This window comes from Henckelia pumila, chromosome 1 (genome assembly GCF_033568475.1).
Source record: "Henckelia pumila isolate YLH828 chromosome 1, ASM3356847v2, whole genome shotgun sequence".
NCBI lineage: Eukaryota > Viridiplantae > Streptophyta > Magnoliopsida > Lamiales > Gesneriaceae > Henckelia > Henckelia pumila.
The window spans coordinates 135,238,175-135,250,362 of record NC_133120.1 but is presented as its reverse complement, the minus strand read 5'-3'; the positions used below and the strand labels follow the sequence as shown (position 1 = coordinate 135,250,362).

At 29.0% G+C, this 12,188-nt stretch overlaps 1 non-coding gene across 1 annotated transcript; it reads right to left on the bottom strand.

The window, feature by feature from the left end:
- Positions 1-363: 363 nt before the first annotated feature.
- LOC140876863 (small nucleolar RNA R71) lies at positions 364-474 on the bottom strand. The gene has a single exon (XR_012149094.1). It is a non-coding gene; the product is annotated as a small nucleolar RNA R71 (small nucleolar RNA).
- Between the last annotated feature and the right edge of the window lie 11,714 nt (positions 475-12,188).

Sequence of the window (12,188 nt, the reverse complement as noted above, 5' to 3'; positions counted from 1 at the left end):
ACATGAACAATCAAGAACACTTAGGCACCATATGAATCCAATAAGAACTAGTACACCATCTTGTTTAGTTTTTCCTCCTGATGCATCTAATTTCAATTTTAAGCCACAAGTCATTCAACTTTTACCAAATTTTCATGGCTTAGATTCTGAAAATCCATATTTGCATTTAAGAGAATTTGAGGAGGTTTGCAACACTTATAATGATCAAAATTGTAGCATGGATACTGTTCGATTAAAGCTTTTCCCTTTTTCCTTAAAAGATAAAGCTAAAACATGGTTGCAAAATTTGAGATCAAGTTCAATAAGATCATGGGAAGAAATGCAACAACAATTTTTAAAAAAGTTTTTTCCTTCCCATAGAACAAACTCTTTTAAAAGACAAATTACAACTTTTTCTCAAAAACAAGGGGAAACATTTTATCAATGTTGGGATAGATATAAAGAGTTACTTAATACATGCCCACATCATGGTTTTGAAATATGGAGAATAGTTTCTCACTTTTATGAAGGTTTAATACCTAAAGATAGGCAAATGATAGAATTCATGTGTAATGGAACTTTTGAAGATAAAAACCCAAATGAAGCTATGGAATATTTGGAGTCATTAGCAGAAAATGCTCAAAATTGGGATAATATAGGCTCAATTGAACCACCAAGTAAAACCAATAATTCAACAAATGGGGGTGGTATTTATCATCTTAAAGATGATGTAGATGTTCAAGCTAAACTTGCATCTTTAGCAAGAAAAATCGAGTCATTAGAAATGAAAAAGAGTGATCAATTAAAAAGTGTTCAAGAAATTGTTTGTCATATATGTGACACACATGATCATCTTACAAAAAATTGTCCTACTTTGCCTTCATTTAAAGAATGTCTCCATGAACAAGCCAATTATGTTAACAATTTTAAAAAACCAACATTAGATCCTTTTTCACAAACATACAATCCTGGTTGGAGAAATCATCCCAATTTTAGTTGGAGGAACGATAATAATGCACAACCTTCACAACAACCTTTTCAAAATAACCAAAATCATCAAGGTTATGCTCCTTATATCCCACCTCCAAGAAAAAATTTTGAAGATGAAATTCATGCATACATTCAAAAGCAAGAGTCTATCAATATTCAAAACATTCAATCTATGAATGATTTGAAAGAAACTCTTGCAAAATTTGCATCTGCACTTAATATTCATGAAAAAGGAAAATTTCCATCTCAACCACAACCTAATCCTAAAAATCAAAATCAAGAAAAATTTGATCAAGTAAAATCTGTTATTACTCTTAGAAGTGGTAAAATAGTTAATGATCCATATAGTGATGAAAACAAAGATCAGTCAAACTCAAAGAGTAAGGATGAAAATCTTGATACTTTCGAGAAAGATGATACTTTGAGTCCTAAGATTAAGAAAGTTGATGATAAATTATCTGAAATAATATGTGAGTCAAATAAACATGTTCCTTTCCCTCATGCATTAGTTAATAATAAAAAACAAAAAAATGATTCTGATATTTATGAAGTTTTTAAACAAGTAAAAATAAATATTCCATTATTAGATGCTATTAAACAAGTGCCTTCTTATGCAAAGTTTTTTAAAAGATTTATGTACTGTAAAAAGACAATTGCATGTAAAGAAGAAAGCATTCTTAACGGAGCAAGTAAGTTCTATTATTCAAAATAATTCTACCTTGAAATATAAAGATCCCGGTTGTCCAACAATTTCATGTATTATTGGAAAAAATAAAATTAAAAAAGCTTTGTTAGATTTGGGAGCAAGTGTGAATTTAATTCCTTATTCAGTTTATGAAAAGCTTAAGTTGGGAGATTTAAAACCTACATCTGTTACTCTTTTACTAGCCGATAGGTCAATCAAAATACCTAGAGGTATCGTAGAAGATGTGTTAGTTCAAGTCGATAAATTCATATATCCTGTGGATTTTATTGTCTTGGATACACAACCAATAGAAGTACATAACGAAATTCCAGTAATATTGGGACGTCCATTTCTAGCAACTTCAAATGCTTTAATTAATTGTCGAAATGGAATAATGAAATTGTCTTTTGGAAATATGACTTTAGAACTTAATGTGTTCAATTTATGTAAACAACCAAGTATTAATGAAGATGAAGATGATAATGCAATAGAAACAATTGTGGAAGAAAATATACACCAAAAAAACTTAAATCAACAATCTGAAGTTTGTTTAGTGGAAAGTTTTGATTCAAAAAATGTTTTTAAATCAAAGTTATTTGAAGAAATTAATGAACTTGAAGAAGTAAAAGAAAATGATCATCCAAAACTTGAATTAAAACCCTTGCCAATAGAACTAAAATATGCTTTTCTTGGTGAAAATCAAACATATCCTATTGTAATATCTTCTACCCTCTTACCAAAACAAGAAGAAGATTTAATAACACTACTTAAAAAACACAAAAATGCAATTGGATGGACTTTGCAAGATATAAAAGGTATAAATCCTTTAATCTGCACACATAGAATTCATTTGGAAGAAAATGCTAAAACATATCAACAACCACAAAGAAGATTAAATCCACACATGAAAGAAGTTGTTAAAAATGAAGTTTTAAAACTATTAGATGCCGGAATTATTTATCCAATCTCGGATAGTAAATGGGTAAGTCCAACACAAGTAGTACCAAAAAAATCAGGCATCACTGTTATAAAAAATGAAAAGGGAGAATTATTACAAGCTAGGATTCCATCTAGTTGGCGTATGTGCATTGATTATAGAAAATTAAATGATGCAACTAGAAAAGATCACTTTCCGTTACCATTTTTAGATCAAATTTTAGAGAAAGTGGCAGGTAATCCTTATTATTGTTTTCTTGATGGGTATTCGGGGTATTATCAAATACCAATATCATTAGAAGATCAAGAAAAAACTACTTTCACTTGTCCGTTCGGAACTTTTGCTTTTAAAAGAATGCCATTTGGTTTATGTAATGCCCCGGCTACTTTTCAAAGATGCATGCTAAGTATTTTTAGTGACATGATTGAAGAATTTGTGGAAGTTTTTATGGATGATATAACTGTTTTTGGAAACTCATTTGAAAACTGTCTTAAAAATTTGGAAGAAGTTTTAAAAAGATGTGAAGAAAAAAATCTTGTTTTAAATTGGGAAAAATGTCACTACATGGTTAAATCCGGAATTGTGTTAGGGCATGTCATATCTGAAAAAGGAATTGAAGTTGATAAAGCTAAGGTTGATGTTATTGCTAATCTACCATCACCAAACACGATCAAAGAAATTCGATCATTTTTGGGTCATGCGGGATTTTATAGAAGATTTATAAAAAATTTTAGCATAATATCGAAACCAATTTCAAATCTTTTAACAAAAGATGCACAATTTGAATGGACTCAAGAATGTGAAACTGCTTTTAAAAAAATAATTAATCTTTTAACTACATCACCTATTTTACAACCTCCTGATTGGTCTTTACCATTTGAATTAATGTGTGATGCAAGTGATTATGCTGTAGGAGCCGTGTTAGGACAAAGAAAAGAAGGTAAACCTTATGTGATCTATTATGCAAGTAGAACCTTAAATAGTGCTCAAATCAATTATTCAACAACTGAAAAAGAATTACTTTCAGTAGTGTTTGCATTAGATAAATTTCGATCCTATTTAATTGGTTCTACTACTATTGTTTACACTGATCATTCTGCCATAAAATATTTATCAAATAAACAAGATGCTAAGCCGAGATTAATAAGATGGATTTTGTTGTTACAAGAATTTGATCTTGTAATAAAAGATAAAAAAGGAAAAGAAAATGTAGTAGCCGATCATTTATCAAGAATAATTTCTGAATCATCTCAAAATGAAATACCAATAAATGAAAATTTTCCGGATGATCAACTATTTTATGCTACTACTATGCCTTGGTTTGCTAATATTGTAAATTTTCTTGTGACAAATAAAATGCCTTCTCATTGGAGTTCACAAGATAAAAATAAATTCTTGAAAGAGGTCAAAAAATTTTATTGGGATGATCCTTATTTGTTTAAGTATTGTCCTGATCAAATTTTTCGACGATGCATACCCGACAATGAGGTAAGTAGTGTCATTAAATTTTGTCATTCTGAGGCATGTGGAGGTCATTTTTCGTCAAAGAAAACAGCTGCAAAAATCTTTCAATGTGGATTTTATTGGCCTTCTTTATTCAAAGATACACATTCATTTTGCAAATCTTGTGAAAATTGTCAGAAAATGGGTTCAATTTCAAAACGAAACATGATGCCTTTAAATCCAATCATGATTATTGAAATATTTGACAGTTGGGGAATAGATTTTATGGGTCCATTTCCATTATCTTTTGGATTCACTTATATTTTAGTAGCTGTCGATTATGTTTCAAAATGGATTGAAGCAATTGCATGTAGAACTAATGATCATAAAGTTGTGATAAAATTTTTGAAAGAAAATATTTTTAGTCGATTTGGAATACCTAGAGCTATAATAAGTGATGGGGGAAGTCATTTTATAAATAAATCATTTTCTTCGTTGTTAAGAAAATATGGTATTACACATAAAGTTTCTACTCCATATCACCCTCAAACGAATGGTCAGGTTGAACTTGCAAATAAAGAAATAAAACAAATTTTGGAAAAAACAGTCAATCCAAATCGAAAAGATTGGTCTTTAAGATTAAGTGATGCATTATGGGCATATAGAACTGCATTTAAAACATCATTGGGGATGTCACCATATAGATTAGTTTTTGGAAAGCATTGTCATTTACCTGTTGAAATTGAACATAAAGCTTATTGGGCAATTAAAGCGTTTAATACTAATTTAGATGATGCATCTAAATCAAGAAAATTGCAATTAAATGAACTAGAAGAATTAAGAAATGATGCATATGAAAATGCAAAGATTTATAAAGATAAAACAAAAGCATTTCATGATAAAAATATTATGAGAAAATCTTTTGAAATCGGACAAAAAGTTTTACTTTATAATTCTCGCTTGCATTTGTTTCCAGGAAAACTTAGATCGCGATGGTCTGGACCATTTATTGTTAAATTTGTCTATCCTCATGGTGCTGTTGATGTTGAAAATCCTAAAAATAATAATGTATTTAAAGTTAATGGGCAAAGACTTAAACCGTTTATAGAAAATGAAGTTCTTAATGAAGAGTTTATTCCTTTATATGATCCAACTTAATTGTTACTTATATTTTTATTTTATTTTTGCAGAATTGAGTTCACTTCCCGGTTAAGTGGCGGATAACGGTACTCCGTGACTACTTTCAGTCGGTTTTATTTCAATTTCCCAAAATAATTGAATATATATATATATAAATATATATTATGGATGAAGCTATCAAAAAACTTGGTAAATATTTTCCATCTGTTTCTAAAAAAGTTCTGAGAATGATTTATGAAGGCAGATGTGAAAGATTGAGAATGCTTATGCAAAAAGGAATCCCGGAGGATATTCGTCTTATAATTGAAGCCAAGGTTCGATTAGGTGGTGAAGTTCCAAAATTCTTACTTGTTCGAAATATGTCTGGACTAGGAAAAAGTACCTATGCGAAGAAAAGAAGGGCTAAAAGGTTAGATGTTTGTCATAATTGTGCCAGATGGACTTGTAATAGACAATGCAGATCTTTGGGATATGTTTCCACAAATAGAGAAGATAAAATTGATTTCATTAAGAATGGGCTGAGTAAAGAGTCATTGGATGATATCTCATTGACTCTTGAGACGCATTCTAGTGGAGATGTACAAGGTCAACTTCTCCGTTTATGGAAACTATTCCAAGCGCAGCGTCATGGTGATGGTCTTGGGAATCTGACTAAAAAAGACCCTATTTGCCAATTTATAAGAAAATTGGATGGTAAGCCAACCCTCGACTCATAAATATTGAAGGAACACTGTGAGCCACAATCACATCACTGTTTATACGCATGCATGTTATTATTATATATTATTTTTTTTTTACTATTTTCATCATTTTGTTCACATCTGTATTCCTATTTCTGTCTTATTCCTTGTTTTCCTTATAAAATCACTCAACTCTCTCTATATTTTTTAAAAGAAAAGAAAAAAACATGACAGGATCTTCTTCACAAAAATTGAAAAATATTTGTGTCTTTTGTGGTTCTAATACTGGAAAGAATGAAATATTTGTTGATGCAGCAATTAATCTTGGAAAAAATTTAGCAGAGAGAAAAATTCACTTGGTTTATGGAGGAGGCAATATTGGGTTAATGGGATCTATTTCAACAGCAGCTCATCTTGGAGGTAGTCAGGTTTTGGGTATTATTCCTACAGCTTTAGCTGAAGGAAATATTACAGGTGTTACGGTTGGGGAAGAGTTGAAAGTTTCATCAATGTACGAGAGAATAACTAAAATGATAGAAAATTCTGATGCTTTTATTGCCTTGCCTGGTGGTTTTGGTACTTTAGAAGAAATTTTTCATGTTGTTTCTTGGGCACAACTTAATATCCATAATAAACCTGTTGGCTTGTTGAATATCAATAACTATTATGATGGTTTGTTGACTTTTCTCGATGTAGCCGTGGAACAAAATTTTATTTCAGAAAATTCACGAAGGATGCTCATCTCTGCTTCGAATGAAGACCAATTAATTGATGATCTCCAAGCTTTTGTTCATCAACCTGATTCAGCTATAACAAAGATCAATTGGTCTCAACCAACCAGTAAGAAAAGAAAACTGGATCATTGATTCAACATGTCATGAAATGGTTTGTGTTTGTTCCTCATCTTCAATAATTCCAGGTGATATCTCTTTCATCATGTACTCTTTATTTTTCTTAAAAAAAAAAAAAAAAAAATTAAAAATTTTTAAAAAAATATATTTCTATAATAATATTTATTTTTTTTTCAATGGCAGAGTAAGGAGTCAAAAACTCCTGACACGCATTAGTTTTTATTTATCATCTTATCACAATAGATTAGATTTTAATATTCCGTATATATTTAAATTGCAAACTACTAAGAAAATGAAGTCTTTTTGTATAGATGTTTATTTATTCTTCTTTTTATCAATTTAATAGAAAATATATAATTGATGGGATATAAGTTATAAATAATATATAATTGTGTGTTTTCAAATACATATTTTCTAAAACTTTTATGAGTATATAATTAAAGTGATATTGATTGAATAAATAATAACATGTATAATTGAGGGAATTAATTTGTAAAAGTTCAATAGTTACTCACATAAATTTTGTGAGTGAGGGGTAAGAATTGAGAAAACAACTTATAAGCTTTTATTGATTATTAAGAAATGGTTGATTACTAGATTAAACCCATTTTGAAAAAAAAAAGAAAAAAAAAAGAAAAATGAAAATTGGCTGCAAAGTTGTTTGAAGTTTGATTGTAAAGATGTAGAGTATTAATATCTCTACTATAATTATTAATGTAATAGATTTACCTCATAAAAAATAAAAAAAATAAATAAACTTTGAAAAAAAAATGTTACATTTTCAAAGTTTATTGGAGGTATTTGATTATGTAAAAACAATTTTGCAGCCAAGCAAAAAAACAAAAAAAACAAAAAAAAAAACAAAAAAACAAAAAAAAAAAAAATGGGTTTATTCTTTGTAAATCATCCTATCTTATTTTCAATATTAGGTTATTTGATTGTCTGCTTTACTAGCCATTTTCAAAGAGTGTATAATTTCTTCCAACTCCATGAGTGAAAAACAGCTATATATGAAATACTTTAACCCGAGAGAATATGGAGTTGAGACTTTTACATTAATATTCTTGATGATATACATGTTATGAAAATGATTTCTATTATCCTTTTAATTATATTATTCTCAAAGTTTTTAGAAAATATTTATGTAAAAAAAAAAAAAAATTATATATATTTAATATTTTGATATTGTGTGAAATATATATGTATAGCCCATCCAATTACATATTGATGTATTGGTTGATAATGAGATTTATAAATAAACATATGATCTCCTCACAAGTGTGTTTTTAAAATTTCAAAGTTTGCAAATTTGAATATATATTAAGGAATAAAAATCTAACTTGTGATTTTATGATATTTTATGATATTTTATTACTAAGGGACTAGTAATTAGCCGGTTTGGGGGTGTGATGAAACTTAAAATTTGTAATTATTTATATGTTAAAAAGTGTGTTTTAAATTTTAAGTTTAATTAAAATTATGAAGTTGTATTATTTTAGTGTTATGTGTTTATATTTAAATGTTTTACTAAAATGTTGTATTTTACGGTTTGCGCAGGTTTGGTAAAAATAAAATTACTCAAGCTACAGAGGTCATAATGGAGTAACCTCAAAACCTGTAGAATCACAAAAGAGGCATCTTCAACTTTGTAGAAGACAAGAAATTCCAAAAACTTCATTAAGATGATCAAAATAATCAAACATCAAAATGGAGATAGATTTACTTTTACTATGACCAGCTTGGAGTAAAAATATCATAAGTATTTCATATTTTATCCAAAAGGGGTGAATGAGTTGTCCAAACACATCTACACAAAATATCCTACGTGTTCTATGTTGAAAAGAAAGGCTGAATCGGTGGTCTAAGGCATCAAACATGCCAATTAAAGTTGGGTCATGGTATTGACATTCAAGGAGACAAGCACCCACCAACTTTACTATTTCACATTTAATGAGCCTTGGACTCTTGCTCTCATTTGGCCTATAAATAGATGTGTTGTATAAGCTTTGTAGTATGCAAGAGTGTAGAGAATTCTTCATTTGTAAAATAAATATTGTGTGTGTGAGAATAAAAGTTTGAGTGTGCAAGTTTCTCAAGTTCAAGTATGAAATTTCTTTTATCTTTATTCTTGAGTTTCATGTTAATGGAAAGCTAAATCTATTTATGTCAAGGTGAAAAGGTTTCATTGTTGGTCAAGTAAGATTGTTTATATTTTGTATATTCTTTTCTTTTCTATTTTTATTTTTACTAATTGATCTTTATTTGTAGGTATAATTTTGGATGATTTGTTGTTATCTATTTACATCAAATGCTTGGTACCTTGAATGTGGTTACCTTGATTTGTTGTCAAATATGATACAATAAATACTACAATAATTATATACTATAAATATATGTATCTATTTATAATAAAGTCATATATATTATTTAGACGATAGCGTGACACTGTCGGTTGTTCTAAATAATATATTGTGATTTGAACTAACATTTACTTTCTCGCATCTAACTTTTACTTTATCGCAACTAACATTTACTTTTCCGCAACTAACATTTACTTTCTCGCATATAACATTTACTTTTCCGCAACTAACATTTACTTTCTCGCATATAACATTTACTTTTCCGCAACTAACATTTACTTTATCGCATCTAACATAAAATCATATATTTTATTTTGACGATAGCGTGGCTCTGCCGGTTGTTCTAAATGAAATATTGTGATTTGATCTAACATTTACTTTTATGTCAATTTATATTTATGCATTTATATATATATTATGGGTATCATGTATTAAATATCGACTGATATTAATATAGTGGGAACTATATTATATGATATACTTGTTTAAATATTTCATTGTTCTTTTATGTTTATTCTTATTTTAGTTTCTTTTATTTATTTTTATTAAACAATCTTAAATAAACCAACAATGAACCTTTGAAACCTTGACAATTTTATAATTTGTGTATTTGAAGTTTTATAATAATATTTTTATCTATAATATATTATTGCTAAAATTAAACTTACAACATCCTCTCCGTGGATCGATCTCGTACTCACGAGTATATTACTTGCAGACAACCTACACTTGGGTGAATTACAATTTAAGTTGTAGCACCATCCCCATGTGCTACCACATCTTACACACACTATAGTATATTCAAGGTCTTCATCTAAACATCTTATAGTATGTCACAACATAATAATATGATAAAAGATAAAGTAAACGCCATTATAAAAGTGTAAATTATATTAAACAAAAGATTGTTTATACAAAGAGTCATCAAAGCCCTTAGCCACAAGTTGGCTCACCGGGCACCCACTCTTTCATTAGAATGATTAATGACATAATTAATAGCACAATTACATCCAAATAATTTGACTTACAATATTGCTCTTATTTTTATCATCTAACTTCTCAAAATACCCATCATATTTTACACTCTAATGAACAAAATTTGGGCATTAATGAAATTTCACTATGCAAAAATTTTGTCCACCATTCATACTTTTATAGTAAAAATAGAGCAATGAATTTGAAATTTCTAGCTTCAAATCTATTAATCTAAATGCAACCAAAAATAATTTCAAATTCACTCATCAGGTTATGCAATATCAATGGTTGTTGTAGTATATCGCAAATATATTGAAGATGAGTTCCATTTAAAATACATATGTAGACAATAAATTTCACTGCCCTTAAAATTATGGCAAGCACGTAATAATATTAATATACATACATACATACATACATACATATATATATATATATATATATATATATATAATTTTGATCATATGCACCCTAGTGTGTAAGGTTTTCATGAGCGACCACTAAAACACACAGTGAGTTTTAGTGTTTCTTTTTTTTTTTAGAACAAACTAGTGTATTTAGTGGCCGTTCATGAAAATCTTGCACACTATAGTGTGTTTGATCAAAACTATAAATAAATAAATATATATATATATATATGCTATAATTAGTTGATGTATTTGATTGTAATATCCTCTGTATACACTAATTAATCTCTCTACCATATAAATAAAGATGATTAGTTGAAATGAAATTGACACATCTTTACTCCATTCCATTTATCTCATCTTTTGTTTTACTCTCTTCTTTTCTCTACTAGATTTATAACACATCATCAGCACGAGTGTCGTTCAAGATAGAAAAGAAAATTTATTCTTTGTTTTTGTATGAATACTTTCTAAGAAGCACAATATTTTAGATCTTATACTGATGCTCATCGAAATAGCATAAATTTTATTGTTAGGTTAATGCTTCTAATTTTATATTAATGCTCCTAATGTAGCTCAATATTTAGATTTATTATTAATGTAGTCGAAGTAGCACAAATTTTATGTTTATATTGATATCTCTTAAAGAAGCTCAACTTCGAATTTTATGTTGATGTTCTTGATGTAGCACAACATGTTTTTATATTGATACTTGTTATATCTACAAATAATCATATAATTATTTAAGATTGACAAAATTCATATGAGTCCGTCTCACATATATAGATCAATGAGACGATTTAACCAAATTGAAAACAAATACCCGATTATGGCTCAACAGGATCTTAATTAATTAAGATCACATTCAGAAGTCCTAATCCTATTCCTCTTAGCGCATCTCGATTCGCCTCAACTCCATCGATATTGTTCGAATTCGGAGACAATTTATGTTTTATCCTCTTGTGGTCAAGGGCCGATCACTTGTATCTCCTGAGCTAATTTCAGCAATTATTAGGATGGAGTGTGGATTGACGTTAGTTTCAGAGGCGGCAATGATGAAGGAAGAGGCTAATGGATGGCGTTGCATGGAGTTGAATTGAAGGTATAAAATGGTTAACAAATTCAAATTCTCGGCTTATATTTCCACTGATTTCTTCTTAAATTTAAATAAAATTAATGGGCAATGGTTGAACCTCAAGTCACACTTTCAGCCCATGAAAACGAGCTGGAGGTATAGAACCTTAAATTCAAATCAAATTCGAGGAAATACGGGTATGTTAGTTGATTCAATAGAAAGTGTCGACCATTATTGTATCGCGTAAAAATCATATTATTTTGAAGGATTAGTACCCAAATATGTGTCTGCTACTTTGTCAATGGCATCTTGCTCTCTGTACGACATGGACAAATATTTTCTATCCGCACATTTTGATGATTTACGGTATCAAAAGCCAAAATTATCTAAAGGCCAAGGAGAATATTGCACAAAAAGAAAATAATTCTAATAATATTTTATCGATATTGTTCTCAATCCTCCTTCCAATTACAATGATGTTGCTCAAATTTGTTTCCATTTTGGGACAAACAAACATCCAAGTGTGATGAGAATGCATATGTAAGAAAATAAAGACAAGTTGCAAATCAGATCCTTGATCAAGGCCTGATATCGAGGTGATAAAAAGGAAAGTCTAAACAAAATAAAGTACTTAAATAAAATTAGCGTTACATTCCCATATCCCTT